The sequence below is a fragment of the Eublepharis macularius genome, chromosome 8 (assembly GCF_028583425.1).
Source record: "Eublepharis macularius isolate TG4126 chromosome 8, MPM_Emac_v1.0, whole genome shotgun sequence".
Classification (NCBI taxonomy): domain Eukaryota; kingdom Metazoa; phylum Chordata; class Lepidosauria; order Squamata; family Eublepharidae; genus Eublepharis; species Eublepharis macularius.
The window spans coordinates 115,275,359-115,296,445 of NC_072797.1; positions in this window are offsets into that span (position 1 = coordinate 115,275,359).

A 21,087-nucleotide genomic window follows, 5' to 3' on the forward strand; every position below is an offset into this window, starting at 1 on the left:
AAGGTCGGAGGCAACTTGATAACACATAACAATACTTGCAGCCTCTTATGATCCTAATATATTGCTGCTGAAATGCAGGCAGCAAGAAACTTTTATGTGGGACATTACCTTAATAAATATGAAGAACGAGTCAAAGAAAAGTAATCCTGGCATTCATCCCAAGTTTTTTGCGCTGCTGAAGCCAGATCTTCCACTCATTACAGATTTTATTTATTAAATCCTAATTATTAATATCATACTGACAAAAGCCTGAATTGTTATGATACTGCCAGAAAATAGAAAAAAGACAATAAGAACCAAGACACTCATATTGGATGTACTAAAAATATTTAATTATAATACTGTAAGCTCCGTTTGATTGGCACACAGCCCAGTGGAAAGAGCAACCTGCCAATTAAGCAATGATCCCCAATTATCACAGGCTCAGAGGCGAACATTGTTCCAGAAGAAGTTCTCTTTCGTTTCACGAATTACTTTAAAATAACTATTGTACAAAGCATTACAACATTAAAAAAAAAAATCTGTGAAGGCAAAGATTAACCGAGTCTGCTACAATAGTAGGACACAAAAGCGGCTTGAATTGAACAAAGAACAAAGAACCAACCTGCAGAAACGTATTCTATTATATATAAACGAATGCTCCACCACATATATTAGATATTCTAAAGGGTGTATGAAAAGAGATTTAGGAAGTAATTCAAATTTCCGTATTCACAAAACAGGAAAAAGTTTCCAAGTTAGGTGTGTGCACCAAAAAAATAAAATAAAAATTCAGTATCCCTGAAATCTGAGTCAGATCTCTAGTACAGTTAGAGAACCTCGACTCTATTGCATGCAGGGTTGCCTGCAGTGTGACACCCTGCATGTATACTTGGATTTACTGCATAGGAGACTGCAAAAGAGAACACACATATTGCAGTATTGAAAACGCTTGTAAATGTCAGACTATGGCATTCCAGACCTGATAGTCTGCCTCACTCCCTTCTGCAAGAAGACAAGGTCTTTTGATTTCAAAAGGTTTATTATGAAAGACAGCATTCAAGTCCAGATGTACATATTCCAGGATTAGAGATCCTGGCCGAGCAAAGCGTTGTTAGGAATGAATCATAGATCGAAGGTTGTTACATTTCACACTCCCGGAGCCCAGCCTCCCCCCCGAGTTCATACAGCAAAACTTCTCAGAGGAACGCTGAGCTGGCCAAGGTCGAGACGACAGATAAGACAGTATCCTTTCCCATGGAATCGGCTCCGTGCAGGTGGTGTTGCCTGGAGGGAAAGCAGACTAAACACTACAGGATTAAACATGGCGTTACTCAGGTTAAACAGGTCCTGACAGTAAATATCCATGATGTTCTTGATTGGAGCTAGCAGCCAGTTGAACACATAGTAGATATATGATTCTCGATTTATTATTTCCATGACTTGGACTAGGAGATCTAGGAGATATGGACATTGCAGATCAGTTGGTCAGCTTGGTAACCTATGAGAACACATGCAGTAAAATAGAAAAGACAACCATAAGTATAAGGAACGTAACAAACAAAATACTTCCCACTATTAGACTTACCTCTGAGTCTGGAGAAGCACACCAAAATCACTATACGGGAAGCACCTGCAGCCTCTTGTTTAGAAGCACGTTGAACGTGGAGATATGAAGAACTTTTCTAGTCCTTTTGGTCTTTCAAGAGCAGTAGACTGGGACTTTGATATTTATAGGATGTGAATGTATTTATTAGTATTTACATAGTATTTATTAGAGAGGTAGTGATGTGTAGAGATTGTATGTATTTATTCCCTTTGAGCACTGTGCACTTTCACTATTAAATTAAGGAATTCTAGATAAGTACTTCGGTACTGACTTCTGATAAAACACATAGATTAAGCTGGTAGCAGAACAGATTGACTATGGAAAAGCTCCAAATTTGAGAACAACTTCTGCCAGGTATTTGTTAATTGCAATAAAATGTAAGCAGACCTCAAAATGTTGAATTATCTATAGAGATAAAATGGTTGAAGCAGTATCTTCTAAGATTTTTTTTGAATGATACTCTGTTTCTAATTTCACTTTTAATTTTAGGTGTTAATAATAGTTGTAGAAAGAGAAACAGCAGTACCATTCAAGAAAGAAACTTCTCCTAGAATCTGATGGAGGTTAATATTATGCAATGACTTTGGATAACTAAATGTCACTGCGGTATAACACACCTGGGCTGACATAATGAAGACAATTTCTGAATTCACTTCCACACAGTGAAATTAATATTTAACTAGTTTTGAAAATTACTGAAAACTAATTTCCAAATGCATAGTTAAATATTGAACTTAGCACAAAGGGGGATATCTACAAAGCATTTTAAGTATGGGAGAATGACAGAGAAAGTCATTTTGTGGCAGGCTGTTATTGATGATATACCAGCACTATACATTGTGGGGATGCGGCATAAGAAGATAGCAGACCTTTCACCCACCCCTCTCCTACCTGGCATACCATCTCACATGCTATTGGGCATCCATGCATTGCCATGTTATCCAATTTGATGCATGGAAACTTATCAATTTGGTATTCATTTTGTTAAATTATTGCATTGTAACATAAATATGTCATTGATGTGAACAGCATTCAGAAAAATTATTTCCCCATCTAGACCACAGCATATAAATAGCTCAGGACCAATTCCTGAAGGATCCACTATTTTCTCACCAATTTACACAGTGAACACACATGCACACTTCAGTATTTTAAGATGCCTGTAAAGTACTGTCATGGGTTCCTTTCAGTTCAATCCTAAGAAGAGTTACACCCTTCTAAATCCATGGGAGTCAAAGAACTTAGAAGACTGCTTTGGATGACACTAGTTTCAGGTGGATAGCCCTGTTGGTCTGTAGTAGAAGAGCAAGATTTGGGTCCAGTAGCACCTTAAAGATCAACTGGATTTCCAGGGTATGAGCCTTTGAGAGTCAAAGCTCCCTTGGTCTGTTAATCTGCAAGAAGGGATCTCTCATGCTTCCTCTAAAACCTTCTCAGGTGTTCCATGCAAAGAAAGAATGGTGGCTTTTCTGAGACAGTGGCCCTTTTGTAGCTGTTGGGTATCTGGCAAATATCTGACTTTACCAATTCTTAAAGCCAACCAAGCTTCAACAAATTCAGCTATGGTTCATCACGGTTCATGAACCATGAACTTTCATGAACTTACCCCAGTTCACCAGCCAGTTTGTTCAGTTCATGAAAATGTCACTTCCGGGTCACCAGAAGGTCCACAAAGAGCCCATCCCTCCCCATTGCCTAGGAAGCTGATTGATCGGTGCCAGGCTGTCTGCAGTGATGAACTGAAATACTGAACATGGTTTGTGAGAAAGGAGCTCCCGTGAACTATTGGTTCACGAACCACGAACTAGCCCCATTCATGACAAACTTTGGTTCGTAATTTGGTTCATGCCCACCTCTAGTCCCCATACTATGGGCACTTTTTAAATCAATTATTGTATGTCAGGGTGCATTTTCTGTTGCCATTATCTTTAGGTTTGTATTTATTTATTTAATGGATTTTTATCTCTCAGCCTTTTATTGGCATAAAAAAAAGGTAAGGTAAAGGTAGTCCCCTGTGCAAGCACCGAGTCATTACTGACCCATGGGGGGATGTTGCATCACGACATTTTCTTGGCAGACTTTTTACGGGGTAGTTTGCCATTGCCTTCCCCAGTCATCTACACTTTACCCCCAGGAACCTGGGTACTCATTTTACCGACCTCGGAAGGATGGAAGGCTGATAAAATACAGTAAAACAAAACAAAAACCCCAAAAGTAGGTGTCAAAAAGGTAATATGAAATCTCAGCCGACTTTTATCTCTCTTGTCAGTAAGATGTTTCCAAATCAGCTTAAGCATTAGTTAAAATCAATAAAACAAATAGCAATAAAAATGAATAAATATCTGAAAAACAGTAAATGTAAATAAAAACAAGTAGGATAAACATCACCAGGGAACAACAACAATAATCAAAATCATTAAAGGAACAGATAAAAATGTAAATGAAACAACACTTGGCTGAAACCATTTATCAAATCAAATACTAAAGACAATATTCGCCAATGGAGATAAAGCAATACTTCAAGGCAGGGAGGAACAGTTAGCAAAAGTCTTGGAAAATAAAAATACGTAAGTGTGGGACCTAAGGAAGCACTCCTAAGCAGATTTACTTGGAAGCAAGTTCCATTTTATTCAATGAGGCTTACTCCTAGGAAAGTTTTTTTAAGATTGCAGCCTAAATTACAGCTGATTTGGTACCAGACAAATCTCTGTCAGGAGGGAATTCCCGCACTTTCATGGTAGCCAAGACTATTTGTACAAAATATTGGTCTTAAACTTTCCATTTTAAAGTGGTCATCTGCCAGTGTTCTATCCCTCCAATTCGTATTTACATCTATGTCATCTTCCCTGTCCTTCTTTATGAAAACCCATGCCAAAATAACATTACTTAGGGCATTATCAATGAGATGGCTTAACTCAGTAAAAGAAACCATGTCCACCAGTTCGCAAGATCTGAGCAAGGCTGTTAATGATAGGACATTTTGAAGGTCTTTCATTCATATGGTCGCCCAAGGTCGGAGGCAACTTGATAACACATGACACACATACAGGGCATGATCCATCCAAAGCTGAATTCTTCTGTGTATCATTAATTTCAGTGTACGAGTTAACTTTCTCCCACTGTAACCAAAAGTGCCTGACTTTTCCTGGATTGTGCTCATGGTTTGTAACATACCATAGCATTTTGAATTTTCTTACTGCTGCAAGCTAATGTGGCAGAACTTTTTTGTAATACTCAGAGGTGAGTTCAATAGAGGTAAGATGAAGGATATACTCTAAAATGTTCATCACTTGGAATAAAAACAAGTTTAAGTACAAACAGAACTAATGAATTTTATTTAATACTGGCAGTCCCTGAATGGCTGTGCAACAGACGGAGATAATACAAGGAAGCATTGAAGAAACCTATTATATGAAATAATACATTAAAATGTCACAGTCACACATCACTTAGGAACAGTCTAAGAGTGGCTGTGCTTTCCCCCCAGTAAGCAACTGCTTATTTCATGGTTTAAAGTGGCACATTTCACAGCACATTGATCAAAAAAGGGAGACAGTTCAAATTAAGCCAAGTATTTATTGATGTACAAAAAAGAGCATACGGATGCAGAGCAGATTTCAAAGGAATCTGTAATGAATATCAAAAATATAGCTTCAGTCACAAGGTAAATTGAGGCCTATTGTGGTAGTGGTGAAGATGACGGTTATGTAGGCCCACCATGCCACTCAAAACCACATGCATTATCTAGAAGCCTTCTACTTCAAATCTGGTTTATTGTCCCTCATTGCCAATTTAGAGCTAATAATGCATTCATCTAGCATTTTTTTTTTAAAAAGATATTGGTACTCATATATACGGTTGCACCAATTTCCACCCATCGGGAGTTGGGAGATGCCTCCCAAAATACCACCACAAAATAAGCCCTGCATTTATCTCTCTGTACAATCAACAGTGAGCTCCAAACAGGGGACTTCCTTTTCAACACCTTCTACCAGAGAACATTTAACAGAAACAGTCCTTAAAGGAAAGGATTTCAGCCTGTTCATTTTCAGGCAGAACTGGTAATGGGATATACATTTTAAAAACATTGTTTGGTAGGCAGCATTTGTCTAAACAGTCTAATGAAATAATGAGAAGGCTTCATGCAGTGAAAACAAAATGCCAGGGCTTTTAAACAGCAAAATGCTTTTGGAGAGGAGAGATGGATACTGCATCTAGGAAAAATGGTATTAAAAACTGTAATTAGAATGAAACGAATGTATATGAGAATACTGTGTTCAAGAGTGATGGTTGTCATGTTTTTGATAATCTATTGACTGACACTAGGAAATCAGTAAGTGTTACAACATGCAAACAATACTGTATACTTTGAGTTGCTTTTTTTGATCACAGTTGGGGAGAATGAACATATGGCTAAAAGCAAGAGTTTCAGGGTGTCACAAACCCTTGTCTTAGGCTTGGGCTGACTTTCTCCTACCCTGAGGTAAAACTTCTCCTCGCTAAGCCTATGAAGCTGTATACTGGGCTGGGAAGCCTTTAGTAGCGTGGTTGATGTTAAGCTTCAACTTTACTTCTTGTCCCACCCTTCAGTAACACATAAGTAGTGTGAAGTAAAGGAAAGATCAGGGGTTTGCACTTCCATAAACAGAAACTGACACACAAAGCTTGGGGAGATTCAAAGTATAACAGAAGGGTTATTTGCAAGTAGGTAACGTAAGAAAGCCGATAGGCAGGTGAAGTAACGGAAAGGTTTTTGTACAGAAACTTCACTGGTATGAGGCACAAAACACTTGGTATGATTCTAAGTTACTGGCTTCTTAGAGAGATGTTGATGTTATTAGACTTAAAGATGTAAAAGTGAGTTCTTTCAGAGGTTGGCACTGCTTCACAAATGCTCCAGTTTTAACACACAGACACAGCACGACTTCCTCTTCTCTCCAGACTTTGGTACTCCACTGAGTCAAACCCTTTCAAGATACTTATAGTGAGCTATAACCCTGTTCCTGGTGCCGAAGAGGAGACTCCTTTCTACCCACTTCCTTGGCCCACTATAATTCCCAGATCTCTTGTGTCTATGCAGGAGTTAGTGCTGTCTTTCCCACTTTAGTCCAAGGACTACAAGTGCTTCAGGAACGTACTGATTTCACTTTTAAGGGAACTCCTCTCCTTCCATCCTCACACAGAGGACTCTCTGGCTGACCCTGGTCAGAAGCCAGACTCCAAGTCCACTCACTCTTTTGTTTACTCCAACTGTCAACCCCTTAACGTTCCATCCCCAACTGCCATTTCAAGCTAGCCACATGGGGGGGGGGGGGGAGGGATGTCAATCATCCTCTTTACTGTCCAGCAATCTCAGCATTTGAAGCTGAGTCCGTCACACATGGTGATACCCAATTTCTGTGGACAGCTTGATGTCTGTAAAAAGCAGAGTTTCTACAAGTCCCCCATATTCTGCCAAACAATTCTCACTCTTTTAAGAGGTGAAACTTGGTGGTTCAAGATTTGGCAGACTTGGTTGATTAAAAGGTGGAATTTGATGGAACTGTGAAGAGATACGCTGTTAGTGGGCTTTAGTTGCAGTCAGACTTTAGTATAGCCATGTTTATTTTTAATCAGTTCAGGGTGATTTATTAGCTGGAATACCAATAGTCACTGCAAAGATCTATTGGATTTGACACTGGAAAAGTACTACATCTCAAACAAGCAGTTATTTAGAAGTGCTAGATTTAATAGAAATGGACATTTGGATGGATAAATTATAAAAAGGACCTTTCTTTCTTTCTTTCTTTCTTTCTTTCTTTCTTTCTTTCTTTCTTTCTTTCTTTCTTTCTTTCTTTCTTTCTTTCTTTCTTTCTTTCTTTCTTTCTTTCTTATGTATGTATGTATGTATGTACTTATTTATTTATTTATTTATTTCCAATTTTTATTCCGCTGTCCCCGCACAGGAAGGCTCAAGGTGGATTACATCCAATAAAATATTTATAATAAATTTACACTTTAAAAACAGTTAAAACCAAATAGTAACAACAGTTCAGTATAAACATTTAAAAATTCACTTGGTGGTGAACACTGGTCAGTTAAGAGATGTAGACCACAGAAAATACTAAGCTGTGCAGCTACTACTTGTGCCTACAAATTCACTAACGTCAAGCAATTCCACACACACACAGTATCACACTTCCATATAGCAATACATCCCAGACCACAAATGTATGAGGAAGTGGGATATAAAATACATGAAGAACAGATATAATAATAACATTCAATTTTTATACCGCCCTTCAAGACAATGCCTACTCAGAGTGGTTTACAAAGTTTATTATTATTATCTCCACAACAAACACCCTGTGAGGTGGGTGGGGCCGAGAGAGCTCCTAGAAGATGTGACTGACCCAAGGTCACCCAGCTGGCTTCAACTGGAGGAGTGAGGAATCAAACTCTGTTCTCTAGATTAGAGTCCCACACTCTTAACCACGACACCAAACTGACTCTCATATATATTACATGACTGGGGAACAAGCACATATAAGCCTTTTAGAAAACAATTTCCAACTTCAGAGCTTCCTCTCTCTTTTCTTTCTTATATGTATGGTCAGAGTCTGTACAACCACATATAATACATAATATAATACATTAAATTGGCAGTTTATTTCAAAGGTCTATTTCACACAGTCTCCAGAATCAGACCAAAAATGTTTTTTTAAAAAATACCTCTATAAACTGTACAAATCAAAACAACGACAATAAAATCAATTAGCAGGGCCCAAGGAATAGAGTTTGAGATGAAGACCTTAACTGGTGAGCTGGATAGAAGTTCTGGTCCTAAATCTGTTTAGGGCCTTAAAAGTAAGAACCAGCACTTTGAATCGCTCCTGGCAATGGAGAGGCATAGACAAAAGGCAGATTTTTTCCATTTTGAAGCAATCTTTGTATCCTTCTAAGGACAGCCTGGCCACTGCTTTTTGAACTGAATGGAATTTCTGGATAGTCTTCCCAAGGCCAGCCACATGCATAGTATGTTACCTGCTCTTTTGGAGAAGCACAACCCTCTCTAGGTCAGGTTTACTCTTCATTCCTTAAGCAGTTTTACCACTTACCAACAGCACATCAGAGCTTCTTTTTATTGGCAGGAGGCCTCTCATCAACAAGCCCCTTTGCCCACCACCACTCCAAGCAGTGGCAGGAGAAAAATAAAATAAAAAACAGCAACATCACTTACGTTGCTATGCCACTTCCCAGGTAAAACCATAGAGTTTCTGGTAATTCCTAGAGCTACCCTTTGCCACTGAAAGTGATGTAGAAACATCAGCAGTGTAGCTGATGTCATATGCACAGTCCCTTCTCCCCACTTCCTGCTTTTCCACTGATTGCCATGCATCCCTGACTGGCTTCATCCATCCCTTACTTTTTCCATAAACATTTTATGTAATTCATATAAAATGCAATGAAATTTCCACAACTGAAAAAAACCCCTAAAATTAGCAGAATATTAGCAGAAATGCAGAATGTTTGTGTGATGAAGTACTTATCTGTCATTCTGAATGCAATCCCAGAGATGACTCTGTGTTCTCATAGATGTGGTCTGTGTTTAAATTAATTGTGCAATTACACCTATCCCTTTAGATGCGTCCCCAATGCCTGGAACCCCAAGTTACAGTGCCTCCCCCTACACCATTCCGTTTCTCCCCTGCTTGCTGGAGTGGCTGTTGTCTTTAATTTGAAAGCTATGTTTTGCCTTAAAAGTTTATATGTTTTACTGTGCATGTTGCCTTGAGCTTTGGAAAGGAGACATAAAAACATTTCAAAGAAGCTGAACTTAGAAGTATGCTGGTTACTCATCAGCTCCACAATACTGTTTCCCCAGGCCCCGTTCTTGCTGTCTAAGTCTGTACTGTACTTCCACCGGCTAGAGTGACAAGTAGCCAAGCTGATTTTAGAAACAAAGCCACAAAGGAAGCTATCACAATCCAGTGCTTTTGCTGAACATACTTTATCAGTCAATACAAGACATTTAGCTGTCTATTTTCAGCACTTTAAGAAGACGCAGCATTAACAAAACAAATCTCTCTTTAATATTCCAATTTCAGGCAGGCAGCTCACTTTGAAAATAAGCATCAATACATCAGGGGTACCTTCTTTCCAATGATGATGAAGATTGATACAGAGGAATCAGTTTGCTGTGTTTGAGGGTTTCTATGCAAAAACTATAATGTCTGGATTATAAGTGTTTTTGGTGCAATCCCACGCAGAGTTATTGTGGCCCAATAAAGTAGCACTGCATAAGATTGCACTCTTAGTTTTATGGTTAATACAGAGTCTTTCTACATGAGATGCCTTGGCACGTGTTGGTCAAGTGCAGGGAGGCACAATGTTAGCCGGGAAGCATAGTTTTAAAAGACAGAGCTGGTGGAGAACACTCCTCAGAGGTATTGTCGAAGGCTTTCACGGCCAGAGAACGATGAACGGGAACCATGAACCAGCCTGTTTCATGGAGTTGTTTTAGGTCGTAATTAGGTTTGTGCCCAACTCTACTTGGGAGCAACCAGGCCAGGACCCTGCAGAAAAGTAGAGCAGTAGCGTCAGCTGAACAGCTACATGTCTGAGGTTTTGGACTGACACAGTATAAATCTGTGTTCCCAACTGCATTAGAGTTCTGCATTTAGTTTTTAACTTTTGACAGAGCCCAAAATAAGTCAGAACACGGCATTGTGTTGGGAGCTTGATTTCTAGGGCTGCAAAGGTGAATATACTACAGTATACCAACTTAGAAATAAATCCCACTGAAATATATGGAAAAATTCTGGGTAAGTATGATTAATATTAGGCTCTGAAGTGGCAATGCTCACCCGTTTTCTTGTGACTCAGTTCCAATGAAAGCAATAGAACCCTGCTGAAATTTGTGGGGCTTATTCTCAAGGAGGTGAATATAAGATCTTGCCTAACCCTTCTGAGGATTATGAGGACACAGCACTGACCATGGCTGAATTCCACAAGCCTTTTTGGTTTCATTTCACAGATGACAGAGATATGGGGGTACAGCAAGGTGCTCCCCCGTATACTTGGAACTTCTACCTCAAATGTTAATAGATATTGCAATCCAAAGCAAACCTATACCATTTTAAGCCCACTAATTTAAGTGGAATTATAACTCTGCTTTGGATTGCACCATAAAGAGCAAATTACTTTATTCCTCCCCAAAATATTTTCAGTCAGATAAAAAATGATTTGCCAAATAGTGAGAGAGTCCGCTGCTGGGATAAGCAAACGGTAATGTAAGATTGTTGCACTGATACAACTGGTAGGAGAAGGGGTTTGAGAAATATAATTAGCAAATTATTTGCATAATATGCAAATTATGCTGCATAGGTTTGAAGATCTGGGATGTGGCAGTTCTGAAGGCCATATTGGCAGTTGATTAGCTCCTCAAAAGTAGCTTTCCCCCACTGATATTATCCATAGACACATGCACCAGCACCTAAGACACCTATTTTATTTATTCATTTTATTTTATTTACGTCATTTATAGTCCGCCTTTCTCACTGAGACTCAAGGTGGATTACACAGTAGGAGGTTAATACAATCAGTATCAAGTAAGTACATTTCAACACAATACCATAAGGTAAACATATACAAGTTTAAAGACATAGCATTAGCAAGGATCCAAGACATAGTAGAGATACTGAAGCAAAACATAATCCATTCTAGGACTAACATTAGACAACATGGAGCGCAGGTGGTACATAGGAGTACATATTTAAAGCAACAGATAATATATAAGACAAAAATGGTGATGAAGTCTATGATCTCCAACTCGTTAGTGAAGCATCTGAGACCCCATCCCTACAAAGCAGCCCTCCCATTTGAGTAAAAAGCCTTTTTGAATAGTTCAGTTTTGCATTGTTTACGGAAAGCTAGGAGAGTGGGGGCTCTTCTGACTTCCTCAGGCAGGTCATTCCATAGGATAGGGGCCACCACAGAGAAAGCCTTTGTACAGGCTGCTGCTGACTTCACCTGTGTGCAGCCTGGCACCTGCAGGAGACCCTGTTCAGATGAGCGAAGTGGCCGTGGAGGAACATAGGGAGGGTGGCAGTCCCGTAGGTATGCCGGACTAAAGCCATGAGGAACTTTGTATGTAATAACTAATACTTTGAACTGAGCACGGTAAACAATGGGTAGCCAGTGGAGCGACTGTAGGATGGGAGTGATGTTCATGCTCCTGGGGGCCACATTCCCCATGGTTCCTGCACATGTTCCTGGCAACTTTTAGAACCTAAATTTCACATCTATTAATTTTACCCAAAGCCTTCCTCACTATCCCCTTCCATCTCAATAACTCTGTGGCACAAAAAGAAAGTGTGGGGGGTGGGACAGGAGTTTGCCACTTCATGTTAATGTGAGGGGGTCAATTTGGAGCTGGTTTTAAATTGAATTACTTTATAGCATTCAGTGGATATAATCCAAATAAAACTGATTTACATGGTTCAATCCTAATTGCAAAAAAAAAAAAAAAGGGTATCTGCCCATTGGTCACAACTGAGACAAGAAAAGGTTCTGCAGCATCATTTCCTATTTTATAATCTGTATTCCAAAAAAGCACATGTTTTGGACAGAATAATGGAAGAGGTAAAAGATATTTTTTAGACAGATTAGATTGTGGCATTTAACAGTATCTACATACATGAAAATGTCATTGTTTATGTAACATCTCTGAAACAAGAGTAAGACAAAGGGAGCTTTGCGGTCAGCCATGTGTAAAGTGTAAGGAATGGGCTACACTTGGCATTTGAGATTAGATACATGCAGCAGGACTATCTAGAATAGAAAGTTTAAAAAATGAAATAAAATTTCCTTTTTTGTTGATTATCTACCATTCTGACCTTCTTTCTTGGCAGCAAATTATCTGATTCATGTCAAGAAAATTTGAAAAGCAGAAGACATTTACTTGGCTGCTTGGAAGAACAACAACAAAAATCTTTACCAGGAAGAAATGCCGTGTTCAAAATCAGTAACATGTTTGCTTAATTAGAAATTAATATATTCCCTCAAAAGAAAGATTGAAATGAGATAACACTGTGTACTATTTTTTCTTAATCTGTTTTAGCATGCACAGTTGTACTAGCACAACTCTCAACAAAAATGCAAGACAATCATTCTTGGGTTTATTTAAATGGCTGACCTACATCATATTCAATTAGCATATTTAAAGGTAAGATGCTTTAAGGCATCATTTTGACAACTCTACCTTGGCCACCAAGTTTTGTTGACTTTGTTTATCATTGCCTCTGTACTAACTGTGAAGAGTGGTGCCGAGCCCCCTCCTCAATGTGCCACACAGAAAACTAAAGGTTTGGTTGGTGCTGCATCAAGGGTGTTCCCTCCCAAAACACCCCCAGCATACTACAGTTAACAACCTATTGCAGATATGGCCCTTCATCACTGCATGATGCTAGACAGCACTCACCATTTCACTCTACCTATCACGAACAAACTGCCCTATGGCTGCCATATCTAGCTACGGCCTAACTAGTCCAAAGATTAGGCCCATTTATCCCATACCTCTTGTGACAATGGCTGTTTCCACACGGCTTACCTTATTCTGCAAAATAGCGAAATCTCACGCGAAATTTCGTGAGAAGACACTGTTATCGCACGAGAAGACGTGATAACAGTGTCTTCTCATGAGATTTTGCGCGAGATTTCGCTATTTTGCAGAATAAAGTAAGCTGTGTGGAAACGGCCAATATGAAGCAAGCACAAAAAAGTGCCCTACATTTCCAATCATAGGGATACCCAAAAATTCCTGCTCGGCCTTTATATGTCCAGGTAGGCCCATGTAGTGGAGTTACCAGCCCCCCAGTTGGAATGGGGGATCTCCTGCTCCCAGCCTCTACCACACCACCATGGGGGAAAAATGTAGGAAATGGTCCAGGAGCTCCAGAGAGCACTCCTGTATTCTCCTGAGTGCTTACTTGTTGCACTGGGAATGACGTCATTCCTTGTGATACAAGGAAGTGCTCCAGAGGTAAATATCCCCCAACGTGCGTCCCTCCATCCCCTAGTTTTGTCTTTGGGGGGCCTAAAAACCCTACCGTGTAGCTACTAGCAAGAGCGGATGGGTCAAAATCATGCAGCAGATATCTTTCTGGGAAAGGCAGGTAGCCCCTTCTTTGGCTCTTCATTCTTTCCCTATAGGCTGCTCCAACCAATCAAGGCTCACACTTTATTTGAATTCTTTAGGGAACTTAGACCACAGCCTTGGTCCTAATTGCCTTGGATGAATTTATGAGGTGAATCCATCAATCATGCATCATCCCCCACTTTTCTTACACACTTTTCTCCTCCTGTCAAGTGACTAATTGACAAAGTGTGAATCTACATACACAGTAATAATAGTTATATTTCACATGGCTAAAACAACATTATAAGGAAGAGAGACCTATGGATCTGTCATTAGCCGCTAAATGAAATTATGGAAAGGAAGAGCAAAACTGGAGCTTTGAAATGTATCTTTAGATTTATATGAATGAATACAATAGTTCTAAGAGAACTGCAAATTTGAGTGAAATATACACATAGTGACAGAGAAGGATATTTTTCTCCCTTTTGCCCAGTGAAGTACTTCTCACAGAGGAAAAAAACCTCAAGCTTATATAGAGTCTAAATTAGGAAGCAAAGATTATTAACAACTGCCGTCACTGTGCCGTTGTGGGCCTCCAGACACACCAAACAAAAATAAGTTATGAAGGACTTTATTTAGTCATTCTTCCTTTCTACCATCTCACATTTCAGCTATAATAATAGAGCCACAAAGCAGATAATAATCAATACAATGCACATTCCAGTTCAATTACAGTTAGAAAAAAAGCTGAAAATAAAACAAAACATACAAAAACTATAAAACCAGCAGAAAATTAAAACATAAACTGCGGCAAGGGCCTAACTAGCAGTACAAGTCAGGCCCTGCGGTCACTGCTGGACCCCGCCCTGACCTGCCTGGGCAAGGCACCCACTACCCCAGATGCGAGCCAGCCATGGTAAGGCTGGGACCCGGCCTGGCCAGGCGAAGTGTTTCACCCCTTTAAAGCTCCCCCACCCAGCCATACAGCAGTGGGGGGAGACTGGCTAGTCCTGGGATTCCCCACCAGGGTGTCTGTCCTCACAACTGGGCCGTACAGCAGCCAGCTGCTCCCGACAGACCCCAATTCCCCGCCAATGGCAAGGTGCCAAGGGTGCTCACCGGCCTGCTCAAGTTTTCTCCTAAGTTAAATCTTGCCACGGCAGAGGCCAAGCCTCTGCTTAGGCCTCAGTGCCCCGCAAATGGCTTAAAGCCAATCTAAGCCCTTACCGCAGGTCGTTCAAAAATATACTATTGCCTTTCATAGAAAGGTGCACACTATCCCCTCAGTAGAGGTCTGCAAACTTGGCCCGAATTTGTGGATGGGGTAAATAAATCCCCAACCCCCCTGTCATAGCCTTGAATAGGGCTCTGTTGACCTTTCACCTAGCCCGTTCTAAAGTGTTGTGGTCCAATGTATCCCACCACACCCGGTGCAGAAGCATTGCAGACCAAAAAATTAGGATGCTGGGCCAACACTTGCTATTCTCCAGCAAATCATCCTGCACCTGCCAAGACAGGGCCATGCCCTTCATCAAACCCAGGTCGTTACCTCCCAAATGAACGACCAGGATGTGTGAGCCAAGGTCATTACCACGTGGTAAATGAGCAACGTGAGACAGAGGTCCACACCTCCCATCAAACCCTCAGGCCACTACTTGCCTGGGCGGTGCAAGCCTGCATGAGCTTGTAAAGAAAAGGTCATGACTTGTGAGCCAAGGTCATTACCATTGGCTTCAATTTGTTCTGTTTCTTATAAATGAAATGTTATTCATCAAATCCCACACACTGCAAATCAAACGGTTAACTTCTTGTCACCCTTCAATGCCTCTTTTTCTTTGCACAAAAGCCCAGCACTTGCTAAAACAGATGCAATAACACAATATGCCATTGTTGGCATGAATGAGAAAGCAACAATGTGTGCTACCAGCCCAGGTGTGAAGCAATCTGCCCCTCAGATGGCTGCAATCCACCCCTGTTGCTGTAAGTACTCTCTCCAAATAAATTAAAACAATGGAGTGAGGGAGGCCTAGATAGGCTGGAGGCCTGCCGGGGCTGGGCCTAACCCTGCCTCAGCCCTCCTGACTGATAAACACTGATAGCCCAGTATTTCCTTCATCCCTTTGGTCTCTTCATCATCCTCAAAGGTTGAGTCTGCAGGTAGCTAAACAAGCCCCACCAAAATGACTGCTACTGCTAGTAAGCAGGAAGCAAATCAGGCCACACAAATGCCACACTCAAAATGGCCACTCTTGGAACTGTGCATATTGTAGATGCCTTCATAACATGGCTGCACTGCCAGGAGGCTAAGAAGGTCACTGGGTGCCACTCTCAAAATGGCTGCACCCAACTGAATAAACTGCCAAGCCCTCCTGCAAAATTGTCCCTGCTGCCTGAAGGCCTTAGGCCGAGTTATTGCTGCTGGAAATACTCCCTCCCAAGTAAGTGTAAATGGCAGGGGAGGGAAAGCATAGGAGGGGGGAAGCTACCAGCTTCCACCCTGCTAGGCCAGTAGAGCAATAATGTATGAATTAATACTGCTACTGGAAGTACTCTCTCCCAACAAAGTAAAATGCAGGGGGGCGGGGGGGAAAGAGGAGCCGAGGTAGGCCAGAGGCTTGCGGGGGCTGTGTTTAAACCTGCTTCAATCCCTCCTGACTGGTAGACAACAGGTCCCAAATGGAAATAAGAAAAAAGTCTCTGCCAAACCAGTGAGCCTGGCGCTGGGCCCTGGCTCTCCTCTTGAAGTCTGAAGGTAGCAAGCATTCTCCAAGTCTCGTTCAGAGAATTTTACAAAGTATGTCATCATTATCCCCACAACAAACACCCTGTGAGGTGGGTGGGGCTGAGAGAGCTCCTAGAAGCTGTGACAGACCCAAGGTCACCCAGCAGGTGGAGGAATGAGGTATCTCCAGCTTACCTGCTGCTCTTAACCACTACACCAAAGTGGCCATCGTTCCAGGTTATATTAAAGCAAAATACTCTAGTTTATTTGGTCATTGATTATGATGGTCAAATAGAACCTCCATGTTCAGAGGTAGTATACTCCTGTCCTGAGTGCCAGTTCTGAGGGACAACTTTGTGAGGCATGGGATTTCCAGAAGGTTCTCACTGACCAGTGTGAGAAATAGGACATTGCACTAGAGAGACCACTGTTGTGATCCAGCATGCCTCTTGCTTTATACTTATGCAAAGTTGAGGGCATATATCCTTATTTTTACAGTGTGACTTAAAAAATAATTCAGTGATCCCACTTCTTCCTCTGCATCTTTAAGTATGCTACTAAATTATTAAAGTGGGTGGTGGAAAGGCATTCTGTGCATGCCCAGAAGTAGCTGGGTTTGATTCCTCGAATCCCCACTCCTCCACTTGAAGCCAGCTGGGTGACCTTGGGTCACTCACAGCTCTTCCTGAGCTCTCTCATCCCCACCAATCTCACAGGGTGATTGTTGTGGGGATAATAATGACATACTTTGTAAAGCACTCTGAGTGAGTGTTAAATCATCTTGAAGGGCGGTATATAAATCCAATGTTATTATATTTCTCTTCCAGAACTTAGCCTGTGCGTTTTTTACAGTGATGGATTTATTTATTAAACAATAAAGAGTAAACATAAAAGATAAGGGGGAAACGCAGCAATCTGAAAGCCAAACTAACAGTACATATCTTCTTCTTATGTATGTGTCTTCTTCTTATTATTATTAGTTGTTTTTCCTGTTTTTTCCAGTGCAATCCTAAACACAGTTACTCCAGTCTAAGCCTATTGAAATCAATGGCCTTAGTCTGGTGTAACTCTTCTTAGGATTGTACTGTTCTTTCATGTTTATATGTACTGTTAGTTTGGTTTTTAGGTTGTTGCATTTTTTCTTATCTTTTATGTTTACTCTTTATTGTTTAATAAATAAATCTAGTACTGTAAAAACAGAACTTAGTCTGTGCTAAAAATAAACTCTTGGGCTAAGCTTTAGTGAAATCTTGGCACAACTGAGTAACTGGAAGAGACAAATTCAAAACGTGTAGCCATGTTAGTCTGTTGTGGCAAAACCAAAAAGGAATATTGTGCCACCTTTAAAAAATAACAGATGTACTGTAATTTCAGCTTTCCTGGTTAGAATCTGTTTCATCAGATGCATGAAGTGAATTATCAGTCTGCAGATATAGCTACCCCATTGGGAAAAATGATTGTGAGGAAGAAAAGCAGGTATAACTCTCATTAAAATGATTGCTATGAAGCTATGATACTTTATAATGAATTAATATTATATGTTAATTTTTTAAAAAAAATTCAAGGGAAACAGAAGACTGGGAATGAGACCCATTTTAAAAAAACAGGACTTACTTCTAAGGCGTCCTGCTTAAGATTGATCACCAAAGATCTGGTAAGTTCTGTACCCTTTGATTGCACCTTCAACCTGTTCAGGGACATTTGTAGGACCACTTTGGATATTATTCTCAGAGTAATTTCAGTTGTTCAATCTACCCCTCCAGCTTTTTCTTTTCTTTAAGGAGACAGGAGAGGAGGGAAGGCAGAGCTGGCGCTAGGTGGCATCTGGAAATTAGAGTCACTTTTTAAAGGTGCAGGTGCAGGAAGATAACAGCAACTGGAGGCTCAGTTCACCTGCTTCTCCCTGGAGAATAAAACTGATTTTCCCATCTCCCCCATTTTCCTTCCCCTATTAAACATCTTCACTGTTTTGAACTTTATTTTCTTTTGGGATGTGAAGGAATGGACTTTAAAATGAAAGGTTTATCTAAGTGCAGCACCCAGAGAGTTGAAGGGAAGGAGTTAATAACTGCCTGAAAGGGAGATTGACTAACAGCCTGCTCCCTCCCCTCTCTAATTGGCTAGTGAGAATGGCAATGGGTGCTGATAGAATTTCTTCAGTTTAATTGTTGAGAGTTTGGATTCTGAGAAGGAGGATCAGACTGGTATCCCTCTTAGGTGAGGGAAAAGAGAACATTTGCCCTAACTGTGAAAAATGTGTCTGAAGGAAGACTTTCAGTTAAGGAGCTCAAGTATGAAAGCCAGCACAAGTTATTACCTGTTTACACGGTCAAGATAGAACTGGAGATGTTTTTCGCAAAAGGTAGTGGTTAGTAAATGGAGACTCCCCTTTAGCCTAGTGATCAGGGTTATGTCTTATGAAGAAAAATAATTCCTTCTCAGTCTCTAGAAAGGGGATTGAGCTCTAAGGAGGACCCTGGGTCTGCTGTAAAGGAAAGAAAGGAGTGCTGAAGTAAAGTTAGAACACCTGTGTTTGTAAAGGGAAATCTATGGAGTAACCTTGTTGATTTATCCAAAGTATGAAACGACAAAACTTTCCCTCTTAAGGACTGTAAATATTGAAACTAAGCTGCAAGAAAGTTATTGTGCCTAATACTTTTGAAGTCTTCTGTTCTGCTATCAAATTTTACCGCAGCACTTCATTCCCTGCCTACCTATATTCCATCCCTGCCTGTACAATAAAGTTTTTGTTTCTTTTGAGTTACTCAGCCCCTGCTGCCATTTCTTATAAAGAAGAAGAGGACTCCTGCTTCTCCCATGCCAAGTTTATAGGCTGGGCTAAACAACAAAAAATATAACTACTTAAAGTGTAGGACAAAAAAGAACTTGAAATTATAAACAGAGACATGCTACTTGAGGCAGCCCGGCCCCAATGAGCAATCTTAGATTTTGGCAGCAAAATCTGCCTCTGGAGGAGGGAAGGGAGGTACGTCGTATGTAGTTAATAGAAATATTTTTATTTTGTTCAGTTTAGTAGTTTTTTAGACAGATTGATGTCTCACTTTATTCAATGCAACATTCCCAGGTAACTTGTGTTTCACCTACATTTTACTCATCAGTGTTCTGGCTAGGTTGCTTGACTGGGGAGTCTTCCTGACTCTGCTTGCTCCTGGATGGTATGCATGTGTGGAGGGGGATTGTACTGTATCCTATTTCAACATTCAACATAATTTCAGGCGGGTAGCCATGTTAGTCTGTAATAGAAGAGCAGGGTTTGAGTCCAGTAGCACCTTAGAAACCAACTAGATTTGCAGGGTGTGAACTTTTGAGACTCAAAGCTAAGGGACTCGCCACAGCTCACACCCTGGAAATCTAGTTAGCCTTTAAGGTGCTACTGAACCTGAAACATGCATGATGTAGATCATAAGTTAAGTAAATTCTATTATTTAATAAACCTGTCCCCTTTCCTTTAATGTTTCTTACCTAATGATCACTTATTATTCTGTTCAGGGTTAACAGAAATAAGTTATATTTTTATTACGATATTTGTTTGGGACAGGGTCATATGGGGGAGCAGATTAAATTTTTGTTTTGGGGGTCCATGGTGGAATTGTAGCCCTGCTGAATAAACACACTTGTATTTAACAGAGCATTCTTTAATAATAAGAGAAGACACCAAAATGATTTCACTGGGTTTAGACGAGAATAAATCTTTTTAGGATTGTACTGTAAGGTATGTCTGGTCAACAAAAGTTAGGTCCTGCAAGCTACTGGGGGGCACACTTAACTTTTTTGGGTTTATTTTAAAAGTTCAAGATGAAAACTGCCACATGCAGGTTTCCACAGCTGTCTAACCATGCTGCAACTGCAGCCATGTCATTCTCTATTAATCTGGCCCAACCTATTTTTGAAGCTTAAACCTTCCTACTTAAGTGACTAGATTGGACCTCCGTCAATTGGCCAGTCAGCTATCTGTCAGTTATTACTGCCATCAATCCCTGGAGAACAGTAACCATACTACCTTTGAGCTACTGTAGCAATAACAAATTCAACTGTATTTCCCTCTAAAGATGCCCTTTCTGCTCTTTGGAGGTTTATAATTATGAGGGGTCTTACTCCATCAATGTGTAGAAGGGGCAATGGTACTTAATTATGCTCAGACACCCATTGGTTAACTAAACTTCCTGTTTACTGGCTGAGAACAGGGAACCAATCATTTGATGAGCTGTTGGGATGTGTCAGAATTAATTTGGACATGTCTATTTGCATTATTACCCTGTTTCTTTCCACAGTTATACATTATTGCCACCACCCTGTCATTTCATTTTTTTGGTAAATTTGGGGGTGGGGGGAGAGCTTGCATTCAAATTTTCCTGTGTCTTCTTCCTTAATGTTTGAAAGCATTTACAACAAAACTTTATTAAATGCATTACATTCTGTGCACTTTAATTTTTTTCCCTCCTAGTTTTGGACAAAAAGTATAGCATTTGTGCAAAATACAAAGGGAATATATTTCAATTACTTCATTGGTGAAATGGTGAAAGAAATAAGGCCACGGGCAGCAGTCAATGAAAGGGCAAATATATCAGGAAAGGGGCTGGGTGGTGGACTGCAGACAGTTCACGATTAAGCAAAAAAGATGAATAAAACCAGACCATA